The sequence below is a fragment of the Crocodylus porosus genome, unplaced genomic scaffold (genome assembly GCF_001723895.1).
Source record: "Crocodylus porosus isolate Cpor-Errol unplaced genomic scaffold, CroPor_comp1, whole genome shotgun sequence".
NCBI classification, from domain to species: domain Eukaryota; kingdom Metazoa; phylum Chordata; order Crocodylia; family Crocodylidae; genus Crocodylus; species Crocodylus porosus.
This window is the reverse complement of record NW_017728886.1, coordinates 40,126,442-40,139,993: the sequence shown is the minus strand read 5'-3', so window position 1 is coordinate 40,139,993 and position 13,552 is coordinate 40,126,442. Positions and strand designations below refer to the sequence as shown.

The following is a 13,552-nucleotide window of genomic DNA, read 5'->3' as shown; positions in this document are numbered from 1 at the left end:
TTTTTGAATTGTGGAGCCCAAAACTGGATGCAGTACTCCAGCTGCGGCCTCACCAAGGCCAAGTACAAGGGGAGAATGACGTCCTGGGATTTGCCTGAGAAGCATCTAAGTGAGTATTTTGCCCACTTTACTAGCCATAGCAAAGCACTGAAGGCTCACGTTCATCTTGTGGTCAATCATAACCCCCAAGTCCTTTTTGTTCGTAGTGCTAGTCAGTGTAACACTGCCGAGCCTATTAGCATGCTGCAGGTTTTTCTTCCCAAGATGGAACCTAGAATTTTTCAGTGTTAAACACCATCAGGTTCTCATCCACCCATTTCCTGAGCCTATCAAGGTCAGCCTGGATTGCACTCCTGTCCTCAGGTGTGGACACTGTACCCCAAAGTTTGGTGTCATCAGTGAACTTGGCCAGTCCGCTTCTAATACCAATGTCCACATCATTAATGAAGATGTTGAATAATGCTGACCCAAGGACAGAGCCAACTCAAAGATGAGTTCACTACTCTCAATACTCTTCTTCACATCAGGCAGGGCAGAATGGCAGTTCAAGGGCCACCTGGTTCAGAAAGGCAAGTTCGTACATAACTACTACTTTGTAAGGTCACAGATGACAAAGTAGCTTGTTGCCTACAAAAGCTTATCCTTCTCTGAACCAATTGGCTAGGGAGAGAAATTACACATATCCCAATATAAGTGATAGGAAAAACAGTTCAAATCTGTAACACAACAGAAATTTACTCCACATAAACTTTCAAAATGGCTGAAACTAGTTTAAGATAAGCCTGTGTGGATGTAGTATCAGTCTAAACTGATTTGTTAAATCAGTTTACTGAACTTCTGTCCCATCTCCAAGTTAACTCACAGTCCTCCAACATCCCAGGATGCTTTGCACCTCCACTGCAAACCTCCCCTCTCAGAGTGGGCAGGCTAACCTTGGCCCAAGCTGTTTACTCCAGTCAAGCAGGAAGGTGTGCTCTAGTGCCCCGAGGCTTCTGGCATGGGCCACTGTGGGCATGTGGCTGTATTTCTGGAATCAAAAGTGAATGCATGTTCATTTGCTTACCAGTTCAATCTACACAGCTTGGACTAACCTGAGAAGACTGAATCAATTCAGCCTTGGGCTTTTTGACTATCTGTACTTAGCCATGAGGTCTCTAAGGTGCCACCCTGCCCTACTGTCTGCCTGAATGTAGAGTAAACCTGGCTACCCACTTCTTTCACATTTGATTATGTTAACATAAAGAAGCTATTGTCAAAAGTATGGGATAAAAATCCTTTTAATATTTCAATTTGGGGAACAGCTCAAAATTTTGAAACAATAAATTTACCACATTGTCTCACAAATTCTATTCATGGCTCTCCTGGGATAGGCTCTCAAACCTGCAACTCGTAAGATATGGGAAAGATCAAGTAAAACACTGGTACAATATGCTCCCTGACTCATTAAAGCAGCTTTAAAACTATTATCTGTACTTGCAGCAGCATCCCCATTCATGAGTGAGAAGCACATGGCTTGTATTGACTGCAGAAGCCTGGGGTAACCAATAGATTTTATTTCTCATCCGTTTCTACGGAAGTCTTTGATCAGGGGGAGCCAACAGATGGTCCTCCCTTGATGGTCCTAGGTTCTCCAAATCAAGCATCACAGATTTTCACATCTTACAGGACTCCCTGTCAACAGGCTTAAGAAAGTTTGTTTTTTGTTGGTTTATTGTATTGGGGGGAGGGGAGTAGGGGGAGGGATGTTGTTATGCATGTTGCTGAAGTTGTAACTTTGTGGTTTTCAGGAAAATCAAGGAATAGTAATCATTGTAATACTGTATGCCATTTTCAGATTTTGTTTGGATTTTTAGACAGAAGCCTAGTCTTCATCCCATTTTAGGGCACTATGAAAGGTGTTAAGTCACGTGGGTGTGGGGAGGAAGGGAGAGGGTTGTGCTGTGTCTTTTTGCTCAATATTTGTAACTCCAATTAATACTAATAGATACTGACATGTCTCCTCACCTGTGCCATATGCATTCAGTAACAAAACAGAGACAGCATAAAATACCAGTGAGGGTGTTAAAACAAATTCTGCAGATTAAAAATCAAATTCTCTCGTTAATGTATCATCTCTCATAATATCTCATCTCGCAAAGTCCCTTTAAGTACTGTCCCCAGATGGAAGCCTGCCAACTTTCTGGTTGTGGTAGCTTCCATGTACCTTAAACAGACCAAAACAAAAAACAAAAACCCACACCAAACCCAGAAAGCCTTAAATTCTCTCCAGAGACAAGGTCCTTCAAATTCCTCATTAATTATGGAAATAAAATTCTTCCTTTTCCACAGTAAATCATGCATATGAAGAAAGGCACTATCTGGAGGTACAAGAGAATTCCCATTCGTCACTCACAATGCACAAGTTCTTAAATGGAGAATTAATTCCCTCTTTCTGGGAATCCAGGCTTCAATTAATAGACAAGGTTATATAACCCAAAGACAGTCATTCATCCTAGTAGCTTGAGTGTGTGCCATAATGACATTATCATTGTCAGAAAATTTGATGTCAAGCCTCCTGACTTTATATAAATGTCACTTCTAATATTTTAAATCATAAAATTCCATCATATTTCTATTTTTTAACTATAGGAGAGTTTCTCCTTGCCTGCCTTCCCCCCTCCTCTCCCCTTTCCTCCCTGCAGGTACTAAGTTGCTTGCCTAATTAATTTGGGAGAATATTATTTTCAACATTTTAACAAAGAAGGAAAAGATGGTCTTGCAATTAAGACATGAATGGATATTTATATTGGGGTTCAGTGCCCAGTTCCACAATAGAATTTCTGTTAACACTAACAGTTATGAGGCCAGCAGATATTCAACAACTAAAACCATATGAAGTACCAAAATGGGAATAAAATTCCTAATTAATAAGCTTTGGAAATAATGCCTTACATCTGATATTGCAGTGGGAAGCAGGTAATCCACAGACTTATTGTGGAGTCTCTGTGATTCCAGTCACCCTGTAAATGACTTGTATTATATTTTTGTAAAAAGTACACTATATATATTTTTCTTCTCAAATACATGTTATTTTTCTTCTTTTAAAAAGTACCACATGTACTAGGTTGCTACCTGTAGTTGAAGTTTGGTCAGGGCTGTTTATCAAAATAATTATTTTAAGGTCTCAGCAAGTAAATATTTGTCTCCATTAAGAAAAATGTAAAAGTTTCAGAATTCAAAACACGAGAATTAAATTCCCCTTGCGCCTATATTTTCCAAATTTCCACCTAAACTAAACCTTTATATACCACATTTCTATTCAGAGCTACTTTTTATAGCTGGGTTATTAGCCTGGGCAAATGTTGATTGATAATGGGAATGCTAACAGATCCTTAACAACAGCAGTGAAAATGGCACCCAGATATTAAAAAGTCATCTCTAACATACATGATTTGAATGTAGCTGCAATAAATATTTTAAAGTGACACGTGAAAAGTAGCAATTAGTTCTTCAATCTAGAAATTATTTTCTTTAATAAAAGATCTACTCACTTTTCAGATGAATATTACACATTTAAAGTAAAGGTGCACCGATACATTGGTCTGATATCAGATCAGTACCAATATAAAGAAAATTGGCTGTATCAGAAACCAGCTTGACATGGCACACAGGCAGCAAGGAGCACAGCCCAGAAGCGGGGGGAGCTGTGTGAAGCTGATAAGTTTGCTGTGGTGGAAGAGGAGGAGGGAGGGAAGGGGTGTGGTGGGGCACATCAATACTCCCTGCAGTATGGTAGGGAGAGGGCAGGGGTAGGTGCTGCCCAGCCACGGCAGGGTGGAGGCACGGGACAGAGCTGTGGCTCGTTGTGGGAGAGTGGTGCAACTTCTACTATTGGAGCTGGGGCTGCGCCAAGCTCTTCTTGGTGGGGGCTGGGCTCAGGACACGTAACAGCGGCACTGGGAGGGGGTCTACAGAGGGGGCTACAGCCACCCCAAATTTTGCCATACCCTCCTCCCCCCAGACCCCTGCTCCCAGTGCCACCGCCACCAGCCCAGTGCAGTCCCAGTTTAATCCCCACCTTTCCCCATGAGCTGGAAAGAGATGGGGCTGCGCTGCGAGGGCAGCAGTGGTGCTGGGAGCAGGGATACAGAGGGGGCTATGGTAAAATTTGGGATGGCTGTAGCCCCCTCCATAGCCCCGCTCCCAGAGCCACTGCTGCCCACCCTGAGCCCAGCTCCTGCCAAAAAGAGCCCAGCGCAGCCCCAGCTCCAGCCCACCCACCCCATGCAATCACATACCCCACAACCCCGTGCCCTCCCAGGGTACATACAGCGGCAGGAGGCCTCCCCCTCCAATGAGCCATGGCTCCATCCCATGTCCCTCCCCACCCCGGCTGGGCAACATCCACTCCTGCCCCCTCCCTCACCACGGTGAGCATCGATCTGCACACCCCTTTCCTCCCCCACCCTTCCACCACAACAGACTTACCAGCTGCATGCAGCTGTATCGGAAATCAGATCAGTATCGGCCAATGTGCCTCCTTAAATACTGGCTATCAGCCCCCCCAAATCTCTATCTTGCACCCCAAATTTAAAGTATAACCACCAACATACACAAAAAAAGAAAATGCAACTGAATTTCAGACAATCAAATGTATAAACATAATAGCTTGTCATATGTTACAGCTACAACACATTTTAATTCACTATACATAAGAGACTCTAAAATTGAAACTTGTATCATGAAAAGGATAAAATGATAAGCTGACGATACCAAAACAGTATTTTAAAATGTTATAATGAACATGTAATGAAGCGATTTCTGATCATAAATGCATCAGTCCCAGTTAAAGCAATGGCAATGTACAATAATTAGAACTGGTCAAGAAATTTCTAATAAAATGTTTTTGCCCAAAAAAGCCCCCCAAAAACAAAAACACACAATTTTGCTTTTTTTCAAATTAGTTTCATAGGGATCCACCACTCTGAATAAAGCTTTCACTGAGAAAAAGGCTTCTTAAGTTTAAAATGGAATTTCCAACCAAATTCAGAGATTTTCCTCCACAAGAAGCCTTCCCAGAGATTATTGGCTATCGCCAAGGCTGGGGACTTTGACTGGGATGTGCCAATGCTCCCGATGGGACCAAAGCCAGGTTCCTGGCTAAAGGGTCTTGCCCGTCTGCTCTAGGTCAGACTGATCGGCATATTTGGGGTCTGGGAGGACTGGTCAGACTGGTATGGACTGTGGGGGGTTTTGCCTTCCTCTGTAGTGAGGGCCATGGCCTTCTACCTGGGACCTCCTGAGCATATATTAACTGCTGCTATGGTTCCTTGCTTTCCCTGTGGCAGGCTAGGGTGCTAGTTCTATGTTGTGTCAGGGTTGATGGTAGTCTTACACAGAGTTTAAATTGTGGTTTGTATCGGATGATTTGGATAGGGATGATCCTGTCTCAGGCAGGGGGATGGACAGCAGCCTGCCCTGGTCCTGCATTCAGATCCAGGGGGCACATGCCCCCACCAGGGGTGTGCACAGTGGTGGGAGCCCCCCCTCCCCACCCACATCCCCCAGAGGAGCCATTATTTGGGGACAGGAAGGAATTTTACCTGACAGTCAGACTGGTATAAACGATGGGGGGCTTTGCCTTCCTCTGTAGCTGAGGGTGTGGCCCTCTACCTGGGATCTCTTTTTATAGAAGAAACAAGACATTAGCTGCCCTGCTTTATCTGTGGCAAGTTAAAGCGTTACATCTTATGCTGTGTCAGGGCTGACACTAAGAGTTTTTCTAAGAGTAGTAACACTTAATGAGCAGTAGCCTATTCTACTCTACTAAGATTATGGAATTAAATAGGATGGTTTGGATAGGGATAATCCTGCCTCTAGCAGGGGGCTGAACTAGATGATCTCTGGAGGTCTCTTCCAGCCCTACTTCTCTATGATTCTATGACAGATTCTCTGCAACCAAAGCGGTGGGGACTTGCTAGTTATAGGGGAAAAAACTCATCCCTTTAAATAACACACAAGCAAACTTTGCATTATCTATGTAATAAAGGACTGCCTTTGTTCCTATTTTACTGGAGGGAAGCAAAAGACAGAGAAGAACTTGGGGTAGTAGTTTGTGGGTATTTGTACCAGTCTGTATACATGACTATACTGAAAGTATAGAATATGACTTCCAGTATAGTCATGTACACAAAGAGTGAATTATTTGTAATCAACTTTTTTCTGCACTTACTAATTTCCTAAAATGAGTGACACAGCTTGTTTAACAAGTATCTAATTTTCATTTTTCATTTGGAAACAAACGACTAAATTTGAAAGTATTTCACACGGTCAAAGATTTTAAATAGTATTCTAAATATCTACAGCATAATTTAAGGACTTTTTTAAAAGTGCTCTTATTTAGAACTACCCATTTGAAGTATTTTTGTAAATAATCTTTACAAATCAGTCTGTAATATAAAAGTTTAGTGTTGCATTAATTTCATAATAATGCTTCTAGTGTTTAGGTATCACCACATGGGGAAAAACTGATGTATGGGTAGATGCACTCCTTTTCTCTCCTCCTCCAGAATTCTGGAAAGGTTGCTCTTGAAGGGTACAAATGATATCAATTTGACATGCATCCAAAATATCCAAAATACGTGACCTTCATTTGAAATTGAAAGAATCATAGCCAGAGAAGATTTTTATTGCCAAAAAAAAAAATAAATCACTGGATGCCTGAAAGAAAAACACAGTGAATAAGAATTCTGTAATACAAGAGAAAGTATTTATCACTCAGTCATATTAATCAGTTCTCACATAGGGACTGACTGCTAAAATGCATCTCGGCAATTGATAAAGTGTTAACCCAGTCATTAGCTGTTGTCTGATACAACAATAAGAGGATCAAGCACGCAGACTGCATATCACTTTACAAATCAAGGCTTTAATCCTACTTGGATTTACACAATCTGAGTAGCACCCACCCCTCCTGCCCCAAAATCCATGAAGCTTCTCTGAGTGGGCAAAGATAAGAAAATGTTCTCTCTGTCTTTGCAAGATCAAAAATTAAACTATAAATATGGCCATCTATTCTAGATGGCCTCACAATGAAACAGATTTAATAACTGCAAGGCTGACAACAAGTGCATAGGCTCCAGAGCAGTTGGTATTTGGATGTCACTATCTAGATAAATAGGTAAAGAGATTTGCCTCGTGCTTGTTATTGTGAATTCAAAAGCCAACTAAAATTTTCTTTGAAGATAAAAAGTGGCCGATACATGAAAAGATAAAGAAGGAAGAATAAAAATGCAAAAGAGGCCAGAGATTCTGGGTTTGATGACTTCTTAGGGCTTGTCTTGACCGTCATCATCCAAGATAAGAGTGTAAAAGAAAATCATCGCTACCTCATATCACACCCAAAAATGCCTGTTTAACAGAGTCTTTAGTGGCACAAAACAGAAACAATTAGTTTAGAAACACCAGAACACATTAACAAGAATTTTTTTATATGGCAAAGATTGTTTTGTTGTGCGGAAGTTTTTGGTTTTAGTTTTGTTTGTTTGGGTTCTGTTTTTTCGCGAGGGAGGTGGGGTTCATAACTATGGCCTGCAGTTGCTAACTCTGCTGTAGAAAGAAAACGGTCTGTTACAAGCCAGCATTAAAAGGTGGTAATAAGTCACAACCCTTTAACTGTTTTTGTATGTTATGTATTGATATTAAATTGTAACTCTTTTACCCAATAATTAGCTACTTTAGTAGCAAAACTATCTCCAGAGAATCATTAATTAATTATAACCATGCAAGCTGTTAATGCAAGTATTCTTTTTTTTCCAAAACACCACACAGAAAATGCAAATACAACTCAGTGCCTGTTCTTAATTTATGCAAGATGTATTCAATCAAATTGTATTACAGCACAATACTAATGTCCCAATTTAAGTCCTCAAGTCTGATCAGGCAGCAGCTCAATTATATCATGTTTAACATTATGAACACAATTTATTCAGTTCTAGCAAGAAACTAGTCACAGGACAAGTGGATTCAGAAAGAAGCAGTCATCACAACACGCATTTTAGCTTTGTTTATGTATATGACTGCTACAGATCTCAAAAACAGGTGGGTATGTGTAACCAACAGATTAAACACGTCTTGTAGCCCTCCACATAAAAATAAGAGTATGTTATTAACAGCAACTAACTGAGTTGCTCTAACTTAAGCGACAAAGGCCTGTATTTTGTTGTTGAAATTCCCAGATTCAACCCTTGAAGAGAAATTACCGTATTTACTCAGTTATATAACGAGGTCCCCCCCCCCCATTTAACAGGGTGGGGGTAAGCCCCTGGTCTCAGAAGTGAGTATGAAGGCAATGGGGAGGAAGGTGGCTGCTGTGGCTCAGGTTCTAGCCCCTACCCAGGGCCAGGGCCACAGCTGCAGCTGCTGCTGACCCCCCTCCCCTGCCACCTCTGTACCCCACCACCTCCCCTCTGAAGCCTCTTACCTTCATCTCCCCAACTATGCAGCTTCTGTTCCCTTGCCTGCCTCTCTCTCTCCCCCCCTTACCCTTGCTCCATCCATAATGCACCTGGGGCACAGAGCCCAGCCCCAGCAGCACTGGCACAGAGTGGTTGCTATGGGGGCTGGGCTGGTGCCATGCTCCATACCCTAGGCTAGAATGGGGATGAAACCTGCTGGCATGGAGCAAGTGTAAGGGGGTTTGATGGAGTAGGGACCAGAGGCTGTTGGGGAAGGACAGAAGGAAGAACAGAGGTGGAGGAGGAAGGGTGGGCCTGAGGCTGTGGGATGGGGGGGGGAGGGAGAGTGGTACAAGCCAGGGGCAAGCTGCTTGGCCTGCCCCACTGCAGCAGTGGGAGGGAATGAATTAAAGATGGCACTCCAATAGTTAGATTCTATATATGGAAAATGATAACTAATTTATAATTTTTCTATGTACAGAATCTAAATATTGAGGGGTTGTCATAGCTAAAGTAAATGTGGTATGTGGCAGAAGATGCATTGAGAAAGCACTTGTGAAGAACACTATCAAAATTCTTCAATTTATTCCCGTTGCTTTCAGTAAGAATTCCAAACATGGAATCATTGTAGAATCAGGTCCTTACATAACATAACAATTAGGGCTGTGTGAAACTTTGGCAGCCATTTCATTTTGGCAGTGTTTCAGTGCCCAAAACAACAAATCCAAAACAAAATGGAAGGCTCCAAAACATCTTCAGAATGAAACGAAACCATCGAAGATGTTTCGGAAATGTGGGAGTTTTGGAGACGGGCTTGCAGAGAAACAAACTAAGAAGAGGGAGGGGGAAGAAAGTGGGGAAGGACTGTGCTATTGACACCTGTAGCTGACCAGTGCCTGCAATGTGTCCCTGAGGTCCCTTCCAATCCCAGTGCTCTGGGAGAAGGATGGCAGCCTAGTGTCATTCCACACACAGATCCAGGGCCCACGCCTCCTGGGAGAAGTCTAGCACAGCCCCGCAGCCCTCCCAGGGAGCACAGGCCCCCAGATCTGCATGTGGGATAACAGCATGCTGCTGCTGCCAGCTGGAGCCAGCACCAATCTTCCCAGTGCTCACCGCAGACTGTGCCAAGCATGGGTCCCAGCCAGCAGTGGCAGCCTGCTGTCATTCTGCGTGCAGATCCAGGGGCCCACATCTCCTGGGAGATGTCTGGCACAGCCCCACAGACCTCCTGGGGGGCACAAGCCCCCAGATCTGCATGCAGGATGACAGCATTCTGCCACTGCTGGCAAGTGATATGAGTTTTGCTTTGAACATTTTGAAGAGCAGTTTCACAGAAACCCCTGCACCTATCTCCTTGAAACATGGCAGGTTCCATGACCTCTGAAGGGACTAGCATCTCTGCAATTTTCATCTGAATCAGGCAAGAAATGACAAATTTACATGCATTTTAGTGATTCCCCATTATAGCCTATGGCCGTATCACCAAAACAGCATCAAAACTCCAAAACAGGTTCAGCCCATTCGAAATGGAACAGTGATCCAAAACACCAGAACAAATCACTGTCCCTCTGAAACAGCTGAATCTGAAACCAAATTGAAACAGCTGTTTTCTACAGCCCTAATACTAACACTTCAGTGGGAAAAAAATCACAGTAGTTAAGCTAAGTACAGATAGTCAAAAAGCCCAAGGCTGAATCGATTCAGTCTTTGCAGGTTAGTCTAAGATATAGAGATTAAATTGAGAAACAACTGGACAAACATTCACTTTTGATTCAGGAAATGCAGCCACATACCTGCAGTGGCTCAAGCCAGAAGCTGGAGGGTGCTAGAGCACAGCTCTTGCACATAGCCAGCATGATATGTGTTCGCTACCTCTTCCTGCTGCCCCCAAGTTCTTTGGGATTTGCAGTCCGTCCCTCTTCCCCACCCCCAACCCTTCTCTGCTGGAGCAGACAGCACAGTTCAGCCCAGGGCTGGAAAACATGCTGGGGGACTCCGATTTAAAAAATATTTCGGTAAATATAACAAGGCCAACGGAAAAGCCAGGTCATAAAAGGCAGCAATTTTAATGTTAACAGTCCTCATAGCCAGCAATGACCTGCTTCAGGCCTCTGGCATATGTTACATTTATTATACAGTTAGCACAAGGTGTTAAATGCTAACAGGACAGATGTTAAAGCAATTTATTTACTGACTAAAAAAAAAGTACCCATCTCAAAGAAGATACTCATTAAATAAGTAACTTTTCTGCAACATGTCAAAGATCAAAGTCTTTGATTTCAGATGCCGATGGCAAAAGGTCAGATGACAAAGGGTCAGAAGCTAACACAACAAACTCTGTGGTTGTAATTTATCCCTCTGTATAAACAGTGTTGCATATACACACCCCTATCTGCCTCATTTCAAATCGCTTGAGCTTTTCTTTTGAAAGAGAGAAACTGACCTTGGCAGCCCAGCACAAAAGATAAAGTACTTATAGTAACGAGATTAGCTAACTTTAGTAAAGTTGTAAAATTAAATACACTATGCGTGCCATCCTGTGACCAAACGAGACCAGTACCACCGAAGTAAAAATAACCCCCCTTTTTTATGAAACCTGAGCAAACAAAGAGAGCACAAGTGCCAGCTAGTTAATTATTTATGATTAGTGTATAGTAATTGGTCACCTGCGGAAAGTACAACTTTGAAAGAACTTCCGCCCAAAGCAGAGGGCAGAGAACTGTGTATACACTCAAGGAAGAACAAATCTTGCATCTCTCCGCCTACGGTATTTTTCTGGCGTATCTCGTCTTACCGGTCCATTTCTCTCTCTATCTTTGGCGTTATCTTTCTTATCAAGAGCTCTTAGAAATCTGAAGACTGCAACGGCTTATATGAATCGCTCAGAAGCAACTGTCTTACCCACCCTGTAAATGCTGGGTAACACGATATCTGCATGCTGTAACTAAATCAATCAGCTCCTCTGCCTACACTCCACCACATCAGAAGCGTAAGTAAAATAAATCTTTTGTGAAACCATCACGCTGTGTTTAAATCATGCTGACTCCTGCTCACCGTTATCACCCACCTGCCCGGTCATAAATCCCCCTCCTCACGCCAAGCCAGTCGTGCCAACCCAGGCTCGAAGGTCAAGGGTGCACTGGCGTTATAGGGCGCAACACAACAGACAAGTATCACACATTCATTTTATTGACTGGTATGTTATTTAGGTCTTTCCCTAGCCTACACTGCTCTGCTCTCCCTCCATCCCTCTCCAGAAGGACAGTGGGAGGCAGATGTGCCAAGTACATGGAGACACAAGAGCCCTAGCTCTCCTTGGGAAGAGGGCTGTCACCTGAAATGCACTAACATATCCATCATCTTAGTCCCCCTTCCTCCCACCAACAAAAATAAAAGTTGGCACCTATGGTGGGAGGGGAAGCTCAAAACCCCCCTAAGTCAGCTCTTGCACCTCATAAACATCTTGTAAGCAACCCCAGCCTTCGGGCTGTCCATACACCATTTCAAGTGCTATACTCTGTGCTGGGCTGTCCGTAGGGAATTCCTGGAGAGAGGGAAGCTACAGGGAAACTCAGAAGTCAGCTCACTAGTTCCCCTCTTTTTCTGGTGAGAGCTGGTAGGCACAAGACCCCTCTTTTTCTAAGCAAGGGTGCAGATTAGGCACGTGTGGCATGGAAGAACATGCCTATTTTCAGATCTGCAAAAAAATTCTGAAATTCTCATTCCTCAAGTAAATTAACCTCTGCCAGCATCCTCAGTGACAAAATGGAAAAAATGTTTTACGTTTTTTCCTATTCTGGATTATTCCCCTTTAAAGGAGGTCTTTAAGAAAGCAAAATTGAAGTTTGACATTCTTCTGTTAGGAAACGCCAATTTTTATTCTACAGCTTTTGAATCAAAACATTCATTCCTCTTTGTGAATAAGCCATTTTGAGTCCCCCCCCACAAAAAAACTGGACTATGCTAAAGCAATGTAATCCCTAAGTGAAGGAAAACTGCTAAGGCTTATCCTTCCGGAAGGAATCATTTAATGCTCTTTGAGATCAATAAAAGCCATCATCTTTCTTGCAAAAAACTCCCACAAAAGCCAACATTACTGAAGAACATAAAATGGGAATAAAACTCAAACCCTGCTAGGAAGAAAAACAGAGGTCTTTTCTTCTTGCGTGTCTTCCTCATGGTAACTTCTCCTTTATACTCCTGCAAGAATGTGGAATAGGGAGGATAACAATCACCTTTTTAAAAGCAGTCATGTGTGTTGTGCTTTTGCTTTTCTGGATTGCCAAGCAGAACTAGAAAACTTGTCTTCAAAAGGCGCCTAAGGCAGATAGAAAAGTACTGTGGTCAGGAAAGGATGAACTACAGATTAGAAGAGTTTCTAGTTCCGTTTTTTTTAAGTTTATAAATATAAAACCTTTAAGTACCAAAATAAGTTTTAATAAAAAAAATAATAAAAATTTTAAAAAATAAATAAAAAAAAAAAAATCAAGAAAACAGAAGAACAAGAAAAACAGATATGTATAAAAGGAAAGTTAGAAACAACTGCTGAGTGTAATTACTAGTTGCTTCTTAAATATTTCTCAACCCAAACTCCATTGTCTTTGGAAAAATGCAAATATAGTCATCTGGTCATTTGCATTTTCAATCTATTTGCATCTCTCTGGATTTAATCCCATCCCTCCATTTCCCACCACAAATAAAAAGGAAAAGGAAAAATGGTGGTGATATCCTGTCAAATTCTACCCATGCATCTTGGCAAAGTGACATACTGCTTACATTAGATAATATGTTCCAAACACATCCATGTACACTCTCATCTTACCAGTGGCCATCTTCATCTCAACTCCCTGTCAGTGGGGCTTGAACATGCCCTTCAGGCTCAATTCTTTCTTAACTAGGGGAGGGGAAAAAAAACATACTAATGACCACTTAAATGAGATACCACTCAGAATAACCTGGAAAGACTTATGTTCCTCTTTTTATTTTTAGATAGGGAGGAAGATGCCAGTGAGGGGTAAGGGGGGAAAAAAGGAAGAGAAAGTTTTAAATGTTGACCCTTGTCATGGAAATTTTTGAGTATGTGCTGCCAGTACAGAAGAGGTTAAACTGACATG

The 13,552-nt window shown here is 42.3% G+C and overlaps 1 protein-coding gene across 1 annotated transcript in view; it reads right to left on the bottom strand.

The window, feature by feature from the left end:
• The window catches only part of CDK14 (cyclin dependent kinase 14), a 506,952-nt gene that overhangs the window by 462,970 nt on the left and 30,430 nt on the right, over positions 1-13,552 (bottom strand). The gene's annotated exons all lie outside the window — the stretch shown is intronic.